Source organism: Calliphora vicina, chromosome 2, assembly GCF_958450345.1.
Source record: "Calliphora vicina chromosome 2, idCalVici1.1, whole genome shotgun sequence".
Classification (NCBI taxonomy): domain Eukaryota; kingdom Metazoa; phylum Arthropoda; class Insecta; order Diptera; family Calliphoridae; genus Calliphora; species Calliphora vicina.
In genome coordinates this window covers 24868438-24882830 of record NC_088781.1, presented here as the reverse complement: position 1 = coordinate 24882830, position 14393 = coordinate 24868438, and the positions used below count along the sequence as shown (strand labels likewise).

The window sequence follows — 14393 nt, the reverse complement described above, 5'->3', positions numbered from 1 at the left end:
AGAACTGAACTAGAACTGAACTAGAACTGAACTAGAACTGAACTAGAACTGAACTAGAACTGAACTAGAACTGAACTAGAACTGAACTAGAACTGAACTAGAACTGAACTAGAACTGAACTAGAACTGAACTAGAACTGAACTAGAACTGAACTAGAACTGAACTAGAACTGAACTAGAACTGAACTAGAACTGAACTAGAACTGAACTAGAACTGAACTAGAACTGAACTAGAACTGAACTAGAACTGAACTAGAACTGAACTAGAACTGAACTAGAACTGAACTAGAACTGAACTAGAACTGAACTAGAACTGAACTAGAACTGAACTAGAACTGAACTAGAACTGAACTAGAACTGAACTAGAACTGAACTAGAACTGAACTAGAACTGAACTAGAACTGAACTAGAACTGAACTAGAACTGAACTAGAACTGAACTAGAACTGAACTAGAACTGAACTAGAACTGAACTAGAACTGAACTAGAACTGAACTAGAACTGAACTAGAACTGAACTAGAACTGAACTAGAACTGAACTAGAACTGAACTAGAACTGAACTAGAACTGAACTAGAACTGAACTAGAACTGAACTAGAACTGAACTAGAACTGAACTAGAACTGAACTAGAACTGAACTAGAACTGAACTAGAACTGAACTAGAACTGAACTAGAACTGAACTAGAACTGAACTAGAACTGAACTAGAACTGAACTAGAACTGAACTAGAACTGAACTAGAACTGAACTAGAACTGAACTAGAACTGAACTAGAACTGAACTAGAACTGAACTAGAACTGAACTAGAACTGAACTAGAACTGAACTAGAACTGAACTAGAACTGAACTAGAACTGAACTAGAACTGAACTAGAACTGAACTAGATCTGAAATAGTTGCTTGTATTTATTAAACATGTTGGGTAGAAAGTATAAACATATTTCATATCATGTCAAATGGAAATTTTCAATGTGTATGAGACTGTTATGGATTTTCTAATAAACTCATTTAATATAGAAAATTAAATAAAAAAATAAAAAAAAAAACTTTCAAAGGGGACACCCGGGTTTGAACCGGGGACCTCTCGATCTGCAGTCGAATGCTCTACCACTGAGCTATATCCCCACTTATAAGAACCCAGCAAAAAATTCAATACAAATTTATGTGTGCATGACATCACCCAAACACACAATAATAACTAACATTCGTACAGAGAATTATTACAACAAAGAACAACCACCAAATATGTATGAATATGAAAATCATGCACAAACATCCATTCATTCATTCATTCGAGGGGAGAAAAATCAATCATACGCATCCAAACACATGTACAGACCAAGGCAGACAAATGAACCACTGACGTATGAGTATTATGCCCAACGACTTGGAAAATGAACCATATTCATACGCCCTATTTCAGTTTATAATTGTTTTTGCAAAAAATGTCTGCATATTACTGGCATTTGTTAAAGAAAATATGATAAAAAGCAGAATAAATAATAAAGCATACTTTATGGATTGAATTTTATTGAACACATTTTCAGGCTATAGTTGGTGTTGATAGATTTTCAGTTAAATTGATAAGAAGTCTGTTAGAGAATAAACAGCCAGCGTTTAAATGTTAGTTAGGTTTTTTGTTTTGTTTTGTTAACAACTACAATTATTAGTATTGCAACACACTATATTAGTTTTGTTGACAATTTTATGTTATTTATTTATGTTTTTTTTTTGTGCTGTGTCTATTTTTGATAAGACAATTGTGTAAAATGTTGTTGGCAAAGGGCGCTCTTACAAAAACTGTACTTTGATAGAAGTTGGTTATTATAACATTGAAAACAATGCATTGTTTATTGATTGGGTTATAAATATTTATACAATTTTTATCACTTTCGACAAGCCTTTACGCTAAACAGTCATTGAGAATAAACAAATTCATAAATATTGGGCTAAAAATATAAACAAATTTCAAGGTTGTGAAAATGAGAGAAAAGGAAAGTATTTATAATTAGGGTGGCCTCCAAAAAAAAGTTCCCAACTAAAATAAAAATTATATTCATTCTAAGATAACATTTTTGGGGCAGGCAACGGGTAAAAGCTATATACAAGGTGGCGCAAAAGTAAACTTCCGATGTTTTTTGGCTGTAATTAAAAAAAAATGAAAAACTTTGATTCTTCTTGAATTCGTTGATCATTGCTCTGTAGCGCTCACCATTCACAGTAACCGTTTAGCCCGCGACGTCTTCGAAGAAAAAGGTCCGATGACTCCTCCAGCGAAAACAGCACACCATACAGTGACTTTGAGCGGGTGTAATGGCTCTTCGTGGGTTACACGCAGATTTTCAGTGCCCCAAAAGCGTAAATTTTGCTCATTTACGTACCCGCTAAGATGGAAATGGGCCTCATCACTCATGATTATTTTTGATGAAAAATCATCATCCTTATTGGTCAAATAAATAGTCAGCAATATTCCGCGTTCTGGAGCAGTGTATTTCGCATGTGTTTACTACACAAATGTCAAAACAGAACTGACATTAGGGGTCAATTACAAAATTTATATAATTTTCTGATAGGAGGATTACTTTTGCGCCACCTTGTACAGGATAAAACAATAGAAATAAATTTTAAATCGTATTCTTACATCTCAAAAATACTAAATAAAAATTTGGTACTTTTTGAAATTCGAACCCTTAGTTTGTGATGCAGTTTTTGTTTCCAGCCGGGGTATGCTTAGTCTGTCCAGGTTCTTCAAAGGTCTGCTTCCTTTGAAATCTTTACCACAGAGCTGTCTTGGATCTTTGGAATATGTTTGTTAATGGGTGAAACTTCTAATAGAGAATCCGACGAGATAAATACTTCGGCTCTCGGTCGGATAATGACTAAGTATTTGTGAATACTGTCTATGGATGTAATCCGAGGAGACAAATTCTTCAGCTCTCGTCGGCTAACTACAACTTATTGACTATACTAGTTAATGAGTACAATCCGACGAGATAAATGCTTCGGCTCTAGGTCGGCTAACGACCAATTAATTGTAAATACAGCTTATGGATGCAATCCGAGGAGATAAATTCTTCAGCTCTCATCGGCTAACTACAACTTATTGGCTATGACTAGATAATGAATACGATCCGACGAGATAAATGCTTCGGCTCTCGATCGGCTAACTACGGATTTTAACTACGGTATTAATACGAAGTAAGAATTTAGATCTCGTCTAATTATGCTTTGTTACCCGGGCGCAAAGTATAAGTAGATCGGAACTTCAATTCTAGCTTCCCTTGTTCCTGTTTTCTTAGATGTCTTATATTAGAATTCACATATACTGTTTGGTAATTATTGACAACAAATTAGAATTCATATAAACTGTTTAGGAATTATTGATAATAATATACTAATACATATTGTATTAGTATTAATTATATTATGTTGATGTATTGACTTTTGTAACTGCACGTTACAAGTTTTTTATTTATTTTTGGGAAATTTTTTCATAAAATATGTTTTGATATCATATTGAAACAAACCAAGTTGCTAACACAGTGCAACACGAAAAAAATAACCATATAAGGAACCACTTTGTGATAACGGACAAAAAAAAAGAGCCGTGTCTCCCAGTTTTGGCCAAAGTAATGCACTTTTTTATGGGCCCCCAAAGATTTGGGATCTTGGTGTCATTTTTGCAAAAAAATTATCATTTTCTCAGGCTCATATCTTGCAAACCGTTCGGAATTTTGATTTACTCTCTGAGGCAAAGTTGTAGCTCTTGTCATAAAGAATTGTGAACATACAAAATGCAAAAACTTTCATCTTCAAGATCAAAATCGCAAAAAACTTTTAAAAAAATCGATTTCGAATTTTTTGTGATTTTTATCTTGAAGACGAAGTTTTTTGATTTTAAGTGTTCACAATTTTTCTTCCTTATGACAAGAGCTACAACCTTGCCTCAGAGAGTAAATCAAAATTCCGAACGGTTTGCAAGATATGAGCCTGGGGAAATTATCACTTTTTTTGCAAAAAGGACAAATCTTTTGGGGCCCATAAAAATGTGCATGAGTTTGGACAAAACTGGGAGACAGGGGTATTTTTTTATGGTCTTTTATCACGTAGTGGTGTTCTTTATGACAAGGGCTACCACTTTGCCTCAGAGATTAAATCAAAATTCCGAACTGTTTGCAAGATATGATCACTTTTTAGCAAAAATGACACCGAGGCCCCAAATCTTTGGTGGCCCATAAAACAAATGCATGACTTTGGGCAAAACTGGGAGACACGGGTCTTTATTTTTGGTCTTTCATCACATACTGGTGTCCGTATATTGTTATATTTCCATGACTCTAAAACTTACATACAGTGTAATTAGGGTTTTTAATTTCCCGACCTTTTTTGATTCCCGGGAATCGGAAAATTTTTTTCTACATTCCCTGGTACTCGGCTATTACCGAAATATATAATGATACTGTAAATACTGTAGGAATATTATAGCCAAATTTCATATAAAAACTTAGTGTTATAATTATTAAATATCAGAGCTTCGAATTAATTAATAAAATTTGAGCTTAATTCACTAATCAGTAATTAATCTTAATCAGTAATTAATTAAATAATTAACAGAATTTATTCCAACTTTGAATGATTAAATTTTTGTTAAATCAAATCATTTACAAAATTAATTGAAAAAATTCTCTTAAGCCTTTTTGTACTAGATATGGATTTGAAGAAGAAATTAGAATGATTCAATAACAAATAATTTCTATAAATAATGAATTCACTTTTTAAATTTTCATACGAAAAACCCGAAATAAATAATAATAATAATAATAATAATAAGCGGTCTATTTTTGCCAAGATATAAGCAAAAAACTGTAAAAAACTTTTTACTGTTTTTTGGTGAAAAAAAAAGTTTTAACTTGTTTTCTATGTATTTTCGTCAATTTTTAATTCCCGGGATTCCCAACTAAAAATCCCGGGAATCGGGTTGTGAAAAATTGGCAAAATTCCCAAGATATTTGTACCGGGAATTCCCGAGATAAAAACCCTAAGTGTAATATAAAAAAATTCCTTGTTAAAAATTCTGTTAAAAATTAATATGTATTCCATAATTTCCTGGAAATGGAATTTCCATTACAGTCATAATATATTTTATTTTGAGAATTGAACCCATAACATGCCCTGAAAAACAGCCCCACACCATAAGTTTTACTGTGCACTTGGGTTCCAGTGTCGTCTTTCAAATGTTCTTCCATCACTGCTTTTTAAAGAAAGAGACTTTTTCGAGGGGCGATATCAACCAAGCCCCTTTGATTTGATCTGCTGCTAACAGTTCGAGAACTAATTTCCAGTTTTATATTATTGATAATCTGCCGGGAATTCTTTTTTGAGAATGTTCTTGTCTTGTCTTGGAGAAGTTTTACGAGATCTTCCTATCATGTGCTGAGTTTTTACACTATCTGTCTCACGAAATTAGTTTATGATCTTTGAAGCTGCTAATATTTGCTTCCATCCAGCATTTTTATACCCTTTACCTTCGTGAGAAGGGTATATATAAGTTTGTCATTCCGTTTGTAATTTCCACATTTTTCATTTCCGACCCTATAAAGTATATATATTCTGGATCCTTATAGATAGCGGAGTCGATTAAGCCATGTCCGTCTGTCTGTCTGTTGAAATCAATTTTCTGAAGACCCCAGATATCTTCGGGATCCAAATCTTCAATAATTCTATCAGACATGCTTTCGAGAAGTTTGCTATTTAAAATCAGTAAAATCGGTCCACAAATGGCTGAGGTATGAGGAAAAAACCAGGACAACCACGATTTTTGACCTATTTTTGACCTATATCTGGATTACTAAGACATTAACATAGACAATATGGATATCTAATGATAGATATTTCCAAGACATTTGCAACGACGTATATAAGACCATAGTAAGTTGGACCTACAATGGGTCAAAATCTGAAAACAAAATTTTGAACCCGAAATTTTGAAAAAACAAAAAAAAAAATTTAAATTTAAAAAAAAAAAAAAAAAAATTAAAAAACAATAATTTAAAATTTAAAAAAAAAAATTTAAAATATCAATTAGAAATTTTTTTTCCAAAAAATTTAAAAAAACAACTTTGGAAAAATAATAAATTTTGTTTACCTAAAAATATTTAAAATTTTTATTTTGAAGTATAATTTGGTGAAGGGTATATAAGATTCGGCACAGCCGAATATAGCACTCTTACTTGTTGGTTTTTATTTATTGTCAAAAAACATTGTGCATTTTATATTGTTTTCTCACATATTAATTTTGTTTTAGTCTTAAGTTGGTTAAAGTTTTAAAGTTTCCATTGTTTTACCAATGCTAAGAATTATAATCACATTTCTTGGTTGTTTTGAGAAAACAACGTTTGCAAATTTATTTGGAAAATCATGGTTCATTTCGACAAACTCAACGCTCATTACGTGTATTTTATTGTTCTCATAATCGTCTATCAGAGCGATTAATTCGAGAAACTATGAATCCTTTTCGCAATAGCTTTCCCGAGAGATGTCGTATAATGCGCGATTGATGTTGATGCAAATATGTCAATTCGTCATCGTACTTCATCCACTTTATGGAAAATTTAGCGAAATGATCTTGGTTTTCGTGCTTACAAGACTCAACTTGTACAAGAATTGAAGTCTCACTATCATCGTTCGCGCCTTACATTTGGTGAATAAGCAGAAGGAAACAACGCTAATGACCCATAATTTCATTTCAAAATGTTGGTGCTCATAATCGTCCATCAGAGCGATTAATTCGAGAAACTATGGATGGTTTTCGCAATAACTTTCTTCAGAGATGCAGTACAATACGCTCAGAACCAGAGATTGATATTGATGATGATCCAAATGTGTCAATTCGTCATCGTACTTCATTCACTTTATGGAAAATTACAAGACTCAAATCGTATACGAATTGAAGTCTCACAATCATCGTTCGCTCCGTACATTTGATGAATGGGCCGATATATCCCTATTGACCCACAATTTCATTTGAAAATTTTGCTCATTTATAAAGCACACTTTTGGTTAAATGGCTTTCAGTAGACGGAATTGCCGCATTTGCAGGGATGATAATCCACAAGCTATTGGCGAAACACCATTACATCCAGGAAAACTCACTGTTTGGTGCGCTTTATGGGTAACCAATATTTGACGCGTTATTTCCAAAATATAGCCTAAATATTACTGTGAAGGGTGTGAGAAAATTGGACCTCCAAGTCACGCCATGTACGCGCTAGTCGCCTCCAAATTATCTAATTAATAATACTAATTGAATGGATATTATCGCTTGTCTCTGTTTTATTTCAATTTAAAGTTCTCTGCCTCTATAAAAAACAACCTTCATGTTTTTGAAAACTATAATAACGAAATATAGTTTCCATTTTATTGTCACTCACTGCATATTGTTTCTATAACTCCAGCTGGAGTCAATATCATTGAACCAACCTTGAATTTGATGCAATAAAAATATACTTAATTGTTTGTTTAAAGATAAATTGAAAAATAAAATTTCCAAATCTATTTCTTGGAAGAATAACATACATATGTATGTCTGTCTGTACTGGGTTGATTTTGAGGATCAAATATTATTTGCTGATAAAAACTGAAAAAAGAAAAACAATAAATATTAATTTTTATTATGTATTTCCTTGATTGGATCCCACACCTTGCTAGATAAAATACTGATACTGATTGTTTGTATAGTTCTAATACAATGTACTATAACTCGTGCTACATTTTTATACATATGTTTATAAATGACAAATAACTTTGCAATAATAAAAGAAATATAAAAAAGGGAAGTTACACCTAAGGAATCTGAACTGAAAATATTCAAACTTTAAGTTTTTGTGGGATCAAGTTATTGCTATAAATAAATTATGTTTGGTAATTTGTCCTTTTTGGAATTTATTGACTTATAAAATCTTGCATTTAATGCTTTAAATCCTAATGGGTTTTTAGTTACTATGGGCATAAACTATAATCTTAATTATATTAGAAATTTATGAGTTTGAAAATCAAAAACAATAATTGTTTACTAAAATCTATCATTCTAGCATGTGATTGTAAAGTAATTGCTTGTAATTAGCAATAAATCGGCAACAAAGAAAATCGATATAATAAAAGTGCCATAAAACAAATTTGTCATATTAGTAGAACTGTAAAAAATATAAAACAGATCGACAGTGATTTTGGTGCCGACAGAACTAAAACTGATTTTAAGTATATTCGATAACCTGATTCAAAATGACTGTGTATTTCGTGATTTTAAAAGTTCAGGGTCATTTGGACCCCAAGTGCTCTTAAGGGTTAATTTCCATTATTGTACTGTTATTGTAAATACTAGACTTCATTTTATATTTGTATTAAGTTTTATCAAAAATATATAATACTAGCTGACCCGGTGCGCTTCGCCACCCAAATTAGAAGAGTGAAATAGTACTATTAAGTCTCCCTTTGTGAATGTCTAATTTCATATTTCTGGGTCTATTATTATAGAAAATGCAAAAGAAAGTTACCACTAAAGTCACCTTTTGTGAATTCAAATTCATTCAGAATCATGTGTGCCTAATTTTAAATTTTTAGGTTTATTATTATAAAATATTTAAATTTGTATAGCCTTTCCTATATTATCAACTAATCACAAAACCCAAAAAAAAACGAAACCGCGGTTTTGAAATTCTTTGGTTTTTTGGAAACGCTAGGTCCATTATTATTGTAAATTCACAAAAGTACATAAGAGAACAAAGAAAAAGTACCAAGAAGTATGGCTCTGAATTTTCACTCACTTGGGACCATAGACACCTAATTTCATATTTCTACGTCCATTATTACAGAAAATTCAAAAAGGACCATTCGAATATATAAAAAGTACCAAAAAGCCCCACTTGTGGTGTCTCACTCACTCCCATATACATAAGCTTAATTTAATGGTTTTAGGTTAATTGTTGAAGAAAAGAAAAAGTACCAAAAAGTCTATCCCTAGAATTCTCACTCACTTAGGACCATATATGCTTAATATCATGTTCATTGTTATAGAAAATTCAAAAAAGTACCATTAGAATAAAGAAAAAGTACCAAAAAGTCTCCCCCTAGAATTCTCACTCCCTTTAGAACATATACGATTAATTTCATATTTTTATGTCCATTATTACAGAAAATTCAAAAAGTACCGCTACAATTTATAAAAAGTACCAAAAATCAGGCACTTGTGGATTCCCACTCACTCCGGTCCATATAAGCTTTACTTCATGTTTCTAGGTTCATTGGTGAAGAAATTACAAAAAGTACCATTTGAATAAAGAAAAAGTTCCAAAAAGTCACCTCCTACAATTCTCACTGACTTAGGATCATATGTGCTTAATTTCATGTTTCTACCATTAGATGAATAAAAAAGTACCTATAGTTCAGTTCTCACATTTTGGTACCTATTCCTAACACAAACTTCACTCAGATACATATCAGCTAACTTTAATGTCGATAAGTGAAATAATTTAAAATATTAAAAAAAGTACCATTAGGAGAAAAGTACCAATTTCCCTTTTCTTCCTTGAAACAATCAAGTTCGAACTTTAAAAATATTCCATTATGCCAAAATTGTTTTTGCTACAGACATGTCTCAAAATATTAAAATCTGTGTTATTGTGCCCAAGAAAAAATACGTTTTAAAAAAAGTACCAAATACACCTAATATACACCTTGGCACTCGAGTTCCAAATAACATCCTGTTAGTTAATTTTTGTACGAATCCAGGAACCAAGATTAAAAAATTATCAAAATTGGCTTAATAATTTCAATAAAATATATTTTCCCGATTTTATCCCCTTTTTGGTACCTTTTTTATACCCATTGTTTTGGTAAAATTTAATTCAAATAAATTTCTGTATCGTGGTGGGAGCTCATAATAAAATATTCATATGTCTATGTCAAATTATAGAAAAACATATTTTATGAAAAAGTACCAAAAATAAACACAATTTTTATCCCTTAAGGGTTTGAATTTCCAAAAAGTACCAAACTTATATTTTTTATTTTTTGTTAGTTAAAGAATACGATTTAAAATTTGTTTCTATGTTTATTGGTTTAAAAGATACATAGGGTGCAAAAAAAGTACCAAATTACAGGTTTTACCCGTTTTCTCCCCTAAACGTTTCGAATTTCCAAAAATTACGAAACACCTGAGAGCTTATTTTTTAAATGGAGTAACATGCTATTTTAAGTTTTTTGTATCTTTATTAGTTTTGAAGATATAAGGTTACCGAATTTACCCGTTTTTACCCTTTTTACCCCCTAAACGTTCGAATTTCAAAAAATCCCTTCTTATCGGATCGTTTTGGGCAGGAAGGAACCCACAGTTAAAATTTAGTGATTCTAGCTTTATCCCTTTGGGCTGTGCGATGATGAATCAGTCAGTCAGTAACGTTACTCTACTCTATATATATAGATTTCGATATCTTTCCATTAAAAATTCCAAATATTGAAAAATTTGACCTTTGACCTTCACGATTTAAGGGTTAACGTTTTCCAATTTTAGGAAAACTTTCAGACTATACTTAAAATTACTTGGACTATAATATTCTGAACAGATTTTATATAAAATTAATAACATTAAGGAAATTGGGCTCATTCCCCAAAATATAACCAAAAAATTAGTTTTTCTCGAAAATCGCAAAATTTATATCGCAGGTACGGTAAAACTATAGGAGGTATTGACATACTTTTTTCACATTTTTATTCCTTATTATGTTCCAAATAAATCCCCATGAGATGATCAAAGAATTCTGAAATTTGTTTAACAAAATTTTTAAAAATTTGAAATTGGAGTTTTGAAACTGGCGTTAAAAAAATATTTTTTTTGGTTATACCTGCGAATAGGTTAACTGTATCATATGAAGATAAAAACTCATATACAAGTAAATATGGATATATTTTAAGTAAGAATAAACTTTTGTTTTAATATTTCTCAAAATATGTTAATTTTGTTCCTTCATTTCTTGTTCTAGTGGCCTGAGACACGTTAATGGCCTGGCGATTTTTTAATAACTTTAACAGTTTTTAACCAATTTTTGTCTATTATATCTCATTAGAACGACAATGTGGTACACATTTCGATTCTTTTAAATTAAATTTGCAAATGCAATTATTTAATAGCTAAATTTAAAAAAAAAACTGAAAAAAATGCATTTTTTCCCCTTGTAAATGCACCTCAAAACTAAATCGAAAGTCGGCACTGGTTGCCCTTCTTAGAACAAATTAAACATTTTTTTGGTAGTATTTCAGGTCATTACGAAAGTTCTCAGCGGTTACCGTTTGAACATTTAAAAAAATCACTTTTAAATCTTGATGCAAACGTTGTCCTTGTTCTTCGCTATACGATTCAAGACTTTCCGGAAACTTGTTCAAATTACTATGGTCATATTACATGTAAGATTTTTAAAACTAATTAATAGTTATATTACTAATTCTTCTAATTTTCAACCTTCTGATTACCTAAGATATTTTTCACAACAGCAATAAATTTCCAAGTCGCTACTTTTAAATCATTGATTGAATCGTTGTCTTTCATCGTCAAAATGTATTTATACTAAAACCTGGAAACTTTCTTGAAATATGGACTTTATGGATTTTATCTAATGCCTTCATATACAGCTTCATAAGTCCCAAATTGATATGTACTCCAGGCAAAATTATATTATATCTATAAACCTCAAGTTACGTCTACACGGTTGTCAGAAAAATGCTCTAAAAATGGTTAACACAACCATGAGAACTTATGCTAACCATTTATTGATAATTTTATGACATCTTTGTAAGAATATGACAACCGTGTATTAGAGGCTTAAGGCGGGTTTATAACATTTTGTTTTCCAATCGGCCTGTTTTCTCTCAGAGGCCAGTCTTTCTTTATCCAAAATTCATGTTTTGCTCTCTGCAGTTGAAACATGGAAATTTTGTATACCCACTTTGTTGACCTAACAAGAAATCATCCATTTTTAATTCGACACAGATAACCCTTAAGTTTTTTTTAAACAAGATCTACATTTGGATACTCTTCCTTTAATTCCGTAGAATGGCACAGCTGCATGCTTATTATCAATAACTACTAAAACACACTTTAAACTTCGCTTGGAGCTAACCTTAAACAATCTCCATTCATCGGCTTGGTGGCTTGAGTTAAAATATTTCTTTTTTTGAGTCCCGAAAAGGAATGATCCGACAAAGGATGATGGGGACGACGTGATCTCAATCTATACTGATGGCTCAAAGACAGAAACAGGCACGGGCTCGGAAATTTTCTCCGATGAACTGCACCTTTTGATATCTCTTCGATTGACCGATAGCTGCACGGTTTTCCAGGCACAGATCTATGCCATCGATACAGTCGTGTGAAGAACCCGATAAGGGCAGATCGGGACGACGTGATCTCAATCTACACTGATGGCTCAAAGTGAGAAACAGACACGGGCTCGGTAATTTCCTCCGATGAACTGGACATTTTGATATCTCTTCGATTGACTATGCCATCGATACAGCCGCGAGAAGAATTCGATAACTTAATCTCCAAAATTCGACTATACATATCTACTTGGACAGCCTTGCATTAATCAAGGCACTTAACTCCAACGTAATGAGGTCGAAGTGTCTTCTCAATTGTATTCATTCACTGACACAGCTATGGCAATATAACGTCGAATTTTGGTTCTAGGTCATGGGAGCATGAAATAACTGATGAATGTGCAACCAATGGGACGTCTGTGGACGTAACTCTTGAGCAAAGGGTATTCACAATCCCTTTTTATAGATGAATGTGCGTTGAGAGAGACGGAACTTAGGTGATCAAATATCATCACTTGTAGAATATCAAGAATGCTCTGGCCCTGTCTCTGACGAAGAATAGAATCAGGAATCTTTTGTCTCTTGGAAGAAATTTGATTAGGCTTCTTACATGTATAATTACTGAGCACTGTATGATTGAACACATGTCAGAACGTATGGGTTACCCATGTTATAGCTAGATGAGGAGAAGAAGAATCAGTACCACACTTTCTATGTAATTGTCCGGCCTAACAAGAGCATATCTTGGTAGAGCTCTTTTTCATGATCTGCACTGTCTCAGAGATGTATCAATAATAATAGTCCACAAGGCCTCCGAGAGAACTCGCTAAATTGCGAGCAATCCAAGTAACCTAACCTTGAATCTAGAAAAGTTAAGGTCCCTAATCAAGTTACTTAAGGCATCATGTGAAAAGAGTGAAGGCCTCGTTAACACTTCAAAATCGCTGTCATATTCATCTGAAAAAACTTCCACCACCTATGTGTCCCACAAATCTTGTAGATGTCCACCTAAAAGTTTGCGGTCTCAAACAACTGTTTTCATTATAATCAAAGGAATCTGGATCTAAGCGTGCCTATGTATCTCCATGATTTTAAGAATAACTACGTTATATTTATGGTAATTGCTATGACTCATTAGCAACTTTGTGGGACCTCTTTTAAAATCAATTATATATGTACAGCGTTTTATTGTTAAATTTCATAATCAAAACTCAATGCATTTGAAAACAACAAAAACCTCAAATTCGATATGAATGAAATTTTCTTATCAATTTAACCATTGTTGATTGACAAACACTTTGTTGGCCATTCTAAAGACTGAAATCAAAATAAACAAATAAGACGGTATAGTGGGTCAAGCACGACAATATTATTCCGTACACCAAGTATATGAGAAAAACAGCGATTTTAAATAGCGGTTAATGACATTATTTTAGAAATAATGAAGATTTAAAGTTGATGTTTATTCGAATAGTGTCTCTGATAAACTCACTCACGACTGCAACCTCTGCCACTATTTATAACACTGCCATCTGCACTCTAGATTGTTCTTTAACTGTCAAAATTCGAATATTCTAGATCTTACTAATACATACGCCATCTGTGGTGTACTTTCTACAATGTTCTTTAACTGAATATTCGAATTCGAATACAGCGTTGCCAACTTACGATCAAATCAACTGAAAACTTTTATTTAATAATGCCCACAGATATGTTACAGTTTGCTATTACTGCACTGTTATTTGAAAGCATTAGGCTACTTTTAAATCAGCCCTTAAAATCGTTATATTTGAATTCAAGTACAATTTCGTAACAATATATATTGACCGATATATGTGAGCTAAGACTAATTATGGGCCGACCGTCTTAATATTACAAGGCATGACTTCTGTATATATAACAATTATTTGTAGTGAAATGTTCAACCGATAAAGACCTATTTCTGGAGGACATTTGTATGGGAGCTAGGTGAAATAATGGACTGATTACAACCAATCTCAATAGGCTTTATCCTTTCACTGAAAAAA

The 14393-nt window shown here is 32.3% G+C and overlaps 1 non-coding gene across 1 annotated transcript; it reads right to left on the bottom strand.

The window, feature by feature from the left end:
* Positions 1 to 1050: 1050 nt before the first annotated feature.
* Positions 1051 to 1122, bottom strand: TRNAC-GCA (transfer RNA cysteine (anticodon GCA)). The gene has a single exon. It is a non-coding gene; the product is annotated as a tRNA-Cys (tRNA).
* Positions 1123 to 14393: the final 13271 nt, after the last annotated feature.